The sequence below is a fragment of the Arachis hypogaea genome, chromosome 5 (assembly GCF_003086295.3).
Source record: "Arachis hypogaea cultivar Tifrunner chromosome 5, arahy.Tifrunner.gnm2.J5K5, whole genome shotgun sequence".
NCBI lineage: Eukaryota > Viridiplantae > Streptophyta > Magnoliopsida > Fabales > Fabaceae > Arachis > Arachis hypogaea.
The window spans coordinates 24,572,086-24,580,196 of NC_092040.1; the positions used below are offsets into that span (position 1 = coordinate 24,572,086).

Genomic DNA, 8,111 nt, shown 5'->3' on the forward strand with positions numbered 1-8,111 from the left:
TATATTTATTTTACAATTCTCATTTCTCATATGTAAATCTAGTACTACTTCAATAAAATATATTACGTAATCATCAATTAAATCCAACAAAATTTAAAATATAAAATTAGGCGTTGATGATGAAATATGATTAAGCATTTCTTTATTTTATTTGTTTTGTTTGATGATAAATTTGAAAGAGAGAGAAAATAGAAAAAAAAAGTAAAAAATTATTAATATTTATATAAAAGATCAATTTAATTTATTTACTTTATATATTTTTCAAACAAATCATTTTGTGATAATTTTCATAAGAGTGGATCTTGTGAATAATTAATTAGTGTTAATTGTAATAGACATAATTTAGACCAAAATAAAAAAAAAAAGTTGCATTTTAGTCAATCATATATTTATCTTACTGAAATAGAATAATTAAATATTATAAAATTTATCAATATTTATTATCTAAACTAAAAATTTGAAAACATTCATAAGAAGTTTGGTGTTTATGCAATATGCAAAAACTAGAAAAAAAATTTATGGATTCAAATAATATTAATAATTTTGAATTATGAAATAAAATTGAAAAAAATATTTTAGAAATTAATTTGATTCACGTTTTTTAATTTTAAAGGTTAAAATGAATCATGAGTAAAAATTTAGGGATTAATTTAAATTATTTAAAATAATAATATATTAATAACAAGTGGATAAATCATATTGTAACATGTGACACATAACTTATATATGGACGAAAATCATGGTATATGACCCATAACACTACCATTAATGTCATACTACATATCCCATTATCACTTCATTTCACATGATCAAATGTTATTTTAGTACGTGGTAGTGATTGTTTATGTCAATATGCCACGTCAACATGGAGTTAACCAAAATTTTTTGAGAGAACTAATATAAAATATAAAGTAAAAATCTAGGGTCCAAATTAAGATAATTAAAATTTCAAATGTCAATTTAATTAAAATTTGAGACAAATTTCATAAACTAATTTGAGTATTAAAATATAAACCTTTTTAATTTAAATAAAATATAAAAAGAAAATAAAGTTCAAGGATTCAAGAACACAAAATTAGAAGAAATTTTAATTACTTTTTAAAATTCATTAAAAACGTCATTTAATTTATTAACATCTAATAATCGTCGTTACTACACCTTTTTATTTCTAGAAAATTCTCCTATATAACCCTTCAAGGAGGCAAATAATTCTAACTTAGGATCTTTGCTTTCGTAAAATACTCGAGTTATTGATGAAAATATTAGCTCATATACTTATAAATTTATAAATAAATAGTTTGAAAATTTAAAAATGACAAATAATATTTTAACCAAAATAATACTGCTCAACCTTTTTATATACTTAGAAAAAAGCTTTCCTTTTATTTATTTCTCTCTTTTTTTGTCCAACAAAAGGTAGCTTATAAAAACACTAATTCCAACTTTTTTGGATCCTACCCTATAATTTGTACTAAGGTTTTAAAATTAGATGAAGTTATAGATTTACAAAATAAAATTCAATTAGATTTAAACATAATATATTTTTATTTAATCCAATTAAATTGACTAGTCTCATTCTGAGAATTATACTTTGTAGCCAACATGCATGTTGTGTCTTGCCCAAAAACGGCTAAGCTTAAATTATATTTGTTATACTCAATTGTTGCCAGCTTCCCAACTAGCTTTATGGTTGTGGTCTTGTACTCTTAATCTGAGTTATGTTGGATCGAAACTTGGCAAAAGAAAGGGAAAAAAGAACAAATGAGGTATTTCAAAATACCTCTCCTTTTTTTTTTTGGGCTATCAAGTATTTAAATTTTGTCCTTTTTTTTGGTTATCAAGTACTCAAATTTTGTCTTGAAAATAAAAAATTTAACATGAAAAATGTTCAAAAATTTTTAAAATTTATTGGTTTTTTTTGGGTTATCAAGTATTCAAATTTTGTCCTTTTTTTTTGTTATTAAGTACTCAAATTTTGTCTTGAAAATAAAAAATTTAACATGAAAAATGTTCAAAAATTTTTAAAATTTATTGGTTTTGGTCATGTTTAAAAATATAAGTTAAAAATATGATATTAAATTATTAGACTAAAAAAATTGAATTAATAACTAAAAATAATAGTTAAATTTTGTCCTTTTTTTTTTTGTTATCAAGTACTCAAATTTTGTCTTGAAAAAAAAATTTAACATGAAAAATGTTCAAAAATTTTTAAAATTTATTGGTTTTGGTCATGTTTAAAAATATAAGTTAAAAATATGATATTAAATTATTAGACTAAAAAAATTGAATTAATAACTAAAAATAATAGTTAAAAACAATAACTTCTGATGGTTCTTTAGTATTTTTCATTAAACATTATGTGGCCATGAAAAAATACCCAACAGCAACCAAGATACAAGATGTATTGCTGCTTCACATCCACACAACAGTGTATAATAAAAACGTATTAGGGAGCTCAAACTTTTGTTAGAATTATATTCTTAAAATAATGTGTGTATCATTACAATATCGAAATGGAGAATGATAAATGTAGGGTAATTTCAGTTCCGCAATAGACTGACTGATCTAATTGGTAAAACAAGTAAATTATGTTCTAAAAATCATTCAAACGTATCTTATCATTTGATCTAATTGTCACATTTCACATTTAATCTTAATCTAATCATATACAGAACAAAAGTCTTATTTCTCATTACTTAGTCTTAGAGCATTCATAATTCTTCAAAATTAGTCTTTTTATATAGGCTACGAATTCCTTACTCTATATTTTATGTAAGGGTATTATTAACCCACTTAAAAATAATTATAAATTAAATTTTATTTTTTTATTTTTGGAATAATTAATAATTAAAATTTGATTCTATATTTATTCTTTTTATATTTTTTTTCTTTTGATCCTAAATTTAAAATAGTAAGACATTTGTTCTGTTAGGGTTTTTGTTCTTTTTTTAATAATTATATATGCATTTATCTTCAGCCATAAGTCAACATTCTCCTCAGTCATCCAGCTTAAATTCATAATCCATTAACAGCCGTAAACCATCATCACACACAGCTCTTCGACTCACATTATACTCAACCTTTCGGCTCATATTATACTCAGCCATTCGACCCATATCATATTCAGTCATTCAGCTCATATCATATACAAAACTCTACCATCCTCCTGAACAACTCATATCATCATCTTTCATTACAACTCATCATGACATCTCCTTTCTTCATCCACAAGTTATCTTCTCCCGTAGTTTACCCTCATTCACTAGGCATCTTACATCAATTTAAGATTCAAGGGATGAAATTGGGGGTTTATAAGTGTGAAATAACATTTCGGAAGGTTACAAGCTTGTTGCGAATGTGAAAGACTTGAAAACAATAGTTTTAGAAAAGGACTGAGTCGCGTGCGTACGCACAGGGGTGTGCGAGCGCACGCTGTAACACCCTAACTATCAAAGTGTCACGCTTCCGGCTACGCCACTCTGATAGCTCGAGCATTACGATGACTCTTCTAATATTTAATACTAAAATATGAGCCTGTTTAAAACTTAAAACGCATAACCCTTCCTAAACACTTTTCGTTGAAAACATAAACATACATGTACATACAAACCAGATATAATACCATAGGATATATATATATATATATATATATATATATATATATATATTAGTTTACAAACATACATATCACAATTACCTATCCCTCGTACAAATTTAATAAAGATAAAGTTGAGGGAAGAATAATAACTAAGATAATACAAAGATACCGAATAAACAAAAAATAAACATAACTCTTCTGAAGCTCCGTCATTCATATCCTGAAAAGGAATAACCTGTAGGGGAGTGAGAACGTCGTCCTCGCTTGTTCTCACTATAGGATTACAGAAATTGCTATAACAAGATAAGTAAAATAAAAACTATTCTTAGATTACAGTGATCATTGTTCGTCTTATGAGTCTTTCAAAAAACCTTGGGTACACATTCGAAATCCAAAAAATTCCTTTTTGAAGACTTGGTAAATTTCTCAAAGGATTTAAAACAGAACCTTTTTACTTTCTTGTAAAATCTAAAAGGTTTTTCCTAGACACTATGAATGACCAACATGTCCTAAACATAGGTTCCACTAAGTTTATGTTGTAAGAGTTTGATTTTTCATACTTTTCTAGACCACAACCATGAAAGCAGTTACCTACGCGGTATAAATGACCATCCCGTTCCAAACATAGGTTCATTAAGTCTATACTAAACCGGTCAGATACTTTATACAAAACTAGAACTCAATATACCAATCACGGCCTCAAGCCCATCCAATCCAACACGGCCCTCGGCCCAAACAACTCAATCATCAACCAATTCATCACAAACCAACCAATCAATCACAATCACAAATAATGGAGTTCAAACACAATCAATAGCAATTACAACAATTATAGTAGTTAGCAATTAGCATAGTATTCAAATAGGCAAACCAATTACAATATGCACACCCAAACAATGTCACATAAATGTAAATGATGAATGTCTGCCCTAATGGTTGTGATATCACATCGTCAGTTCAATTGCCAACTTGACACATCTCCATGGAGACGTTGCCCTTCGGAATCATGGTATGGGAACCCCCCGAGATATAGTGCTCGGATCACTATCCAGGGTTTTGTGCTTGTACGCTTTGATGATCCAAAGGGATGCGAGCGGGATCTATTGCCACCGACCTCACATCTAAGCACAAGCGGAACGAACCACCGCCCTTACGCCGCCGCTACTACCTCGACAGGCGGGATCCAACCTCGGCCCCTGCTGGGTGCACAGCGTTTGATAATCTCAATATAAAACAGTAGTCTAGTGGTTTTTCAAAAAACATTTTCAACACCTCAATCAGGCGCAATATCTTACTTCGAAATCAGTCTTGGCCCATTTACTTTTAATTAAAAATCGTATTCAATTCACATCTTGCCAAGAATCACTTTTCAAAACGGAGCCACTTTTCACATCTTTCCAACACTTCCAAACAATTACAAAACCATGCCAAATCCAAAATCTCTTTTGAAAGACTCAAAATCATTCATTTGTGAATCAAGATTTGGTCGTAAAATTCCTCAACGAGGTCTCAAACTTCAGGGGAGAATAACCTAATTCATTCTCTTAAATTCATTAAAAACCTCCGAAACCTAAATTTCTTCATTCGAATAAATAAAATAGAATTTAAACCAAAACCAAGTCATGTATCAAAATATTCCGAACCAATTTCAAAACCAACTAACTTAAACCAAAGCCAAACCATTTGAACCGAAAACCAAACTTTAATTTCATTCTTAAATCTATTTCCAAAGGCTCAGAACATTGTTTCAATTTCACTAAATCAAATTCTAGAGACTACTTCAAACTTTGCCTAAAATGTCGTAAAGTGAAATTAGTTAATTGAAATCCAGGTTTCTTTTAAAATCCATTAAGACTCCTCCAAATCTGTTTACTTAAATCCATTTCCAAAACATAAAAATTTTCAGATTTAAATTGATTTTTAAAACATAAGTTCTTTCTTAATAATTACATCCAAAATATAATAATTTTCTTAATAAGGCAAGGTCAAACACAATTGAATTATCAAACATTTAATTCAAAACATAATTCATTATTTTCAAAATAATGTTTCAATCAAAATCTTAGATTTTATAGAAATTTCGACAGCATCTCCCCTAAAACTTGGACTTTGTCACCCTTTCGGAGTCCCAACAAAACCAATCCTCAACTCTTTCCAATAGGTTCAAGACCAAATCAGTTTTCAATAAAACAAAAACTCAAACTTTCAGATTATCAAAAATCAATTCAATTCAACCAAATCCAGAAATCTCCAATTTATCAAATCAGATATTATCTCAATCAAATAGGCAACCATATTCATTTAGAACAAAATCAGGCAATTCATAAAACTCACATAATCACCAGAAATACGTTTCGCACATCATATCTATTTATAACAATTTTCAATTTAAAACAAATCAGTTTGTACAAAAAGCCCCTACCTCAAAATGCATAACCATAACCAAAATGCGTCACAGAGTCCTTTCCGCCTCAACCCGAATCCAACAACCAAAGTCCCAGCTCCGCTTGTTTTTCTCAATGGCAGAAACAGCCTCAACTCCACATATAAGCTCGGATACTAATTCCTAATACATCAATATCGTGAAAAATCTCAAAACTCATAACTGAAAGCTAAAGGCGAGGGTTCCGAGATAGAGACACTTACTGAAATAAAAGAAACGACACAGCAGTCACAACAACACTTATGTGACACGCAATCATCAGAACCCAACCTACGTTACCAAACCTCAAGGTCTTTAACCAAACATAACCGAACACTAAAGCAGGGGTTTTTGAAACGGAATTTACTTACTGAAACTAAGGAAGAACGACTGAACCGAAACAGCGGCAGTCTCTGAGCCAGTTCGATGGCAGCCCGGCAGCCACCTCAAGTAGCAGCGGCAACCGAACTCTGGCGATAGTGACTGAAACCCACATATAGAGACAATAAGGTTTTCCAGAATCTTAAACGAATGAACAGGCAGAGTTTTCTGGCGACAACAGTGGCATTTTCGGGCGGCCAGAATCACAGAGACGCAGCTCCCATCTCCGGCAGTGACAGTGACGACACGGCAGCTCCAATGACAGCATCAGAACAACCGGCAGTAACCACGGATTTCGGTGGCGGCAGAGGAATTCCAGCGGTGGCAGAAGAACGACTCCTTCGCTATTGCGTCCCTTCCTTACACACGGCCCTTCCTTCCCCACTGCGATAGCATCGACAGCCACCCCTTTCCCGATTTTGTTCCTCCCAGTGACGGTGGCAGCTTCCACCGACGGCAGCAGCTGTGCTGGCTTCGTGGCGAGGGCGACGACGCGAGACAGTTGCAGCAGGGCGACGGGACTTCGGCGAGAGCGACGGTGCGAAAGCACGGTGGCGGTGGTGATCTAGACACGTCACAGCGGCGACACGCGATGGCGGCAGTAGAAACCAGCACGCTGGCGCGACGATCCCCTCTCTCCCCAATCTCTCCTTCTTCTTCGGTTAACAATGGTGGTGGCGACGCGTGACAGGTTCGGTGGCTCGGTGGAGACATCGCAGCGGCTAGCGGTAAGGATGAACAGCGGCGACCAGCTGAGCGGTAGCTCCCTCCGCAACAGTTCTGCTCCCACACGGCGGCTCAGACGTGGTCCCCTCCTCTTTTCCCCTTCCTTGGTTCCGTTTTTCCCTTTCTGCTTCTTTTCCTCTCTTACACGAGGGAGGAAACTGTGTGTGTGTATTGTTTGATGAGGATGAGGCGATGCTGAGAAGGATTGGGGAAGGCTAGGGTTTCATTTTTCTTTTGAAACTAGGGTTAGGGGTAATTTTGGTGATTTTCAATAAAATTAGGTAATAGGGTTAGTTTTGTAATTTCAAATAAAAGTAAGGATAGTGTAGAAATAGATTTTACTCCAACAATACTAGTGTACAAAAATACTATTTGTTCATCACTTCTATAAGTTATTTTCAATAAAATGTCCAAATCAAACAATTAGAAATAATATACTTAATTTCTTCATTTTCCAAAATAGCAGTATTAATATTTAAAATACTATTTATTTAATCCAAATCATATGAAATCTTTATTATTTCACAACTACCAACTTTACAATTCAAATATATAAAATAACTCAATAATTGTAAAATTAGATAAAACTCTAATTTTAAATAGCCAAACCTCAATTTTTGAATTTCTAAAACTTTAAATTGTAAATAGTAAAATAATCCACAATTATAGAGTTTGGATAAAATCTTAATTTATTTCAAATCCAATTAATCAAAATTGCCTCAAATTATTTTCAATAAACTGATTTCCTGAAAATAAAACTGTAAATAAATATATGATTCGAGATTAGTTCAAAATAGGATTTTTCAAAAGTCTTGGATCTTACATTCTATCCACCTAATAAAAATTTTTGTCATCGAAAATTAAAGTAATACATAAGATAATACATAGCCTTAAATACCTTTTAGAAAGGTAAGAGGTCTTAACATATATATATACATAAGTTCAAATACCTGATATCCATAAGATTTAAATATAAGGGTAAGG

At 31.6% G+C, this 8,111-nt stretch overlaps 1 long non-coding RNA gene across 1 annotated transcript; it reads right to left on the reverse strand.

Moving 5' to 3' along the window:
• Nucleotides 1-3,797: 3,797 nt before the first annotated feature.
• Nucleotides 3,798-7,324, reverse strand: LOC140184672 (uncharacterized). Its single transcript, XR_011881876.1, has 4 exons — nucleotides 6,392-7,324; nucleotides 6,245-6,311; nucleotides 6,021-6,164; nucleotides 3,798-3,833 (listed from the first exon to the last, which is right to left on the reverse strand). It is a non-coding gene; the product is annotated as an uncharacterized lncRNA (long non-coding RNA).
• Between the last annotated feature and the right edge of the window lie 787 nt (nucleotides 7,325-8,111).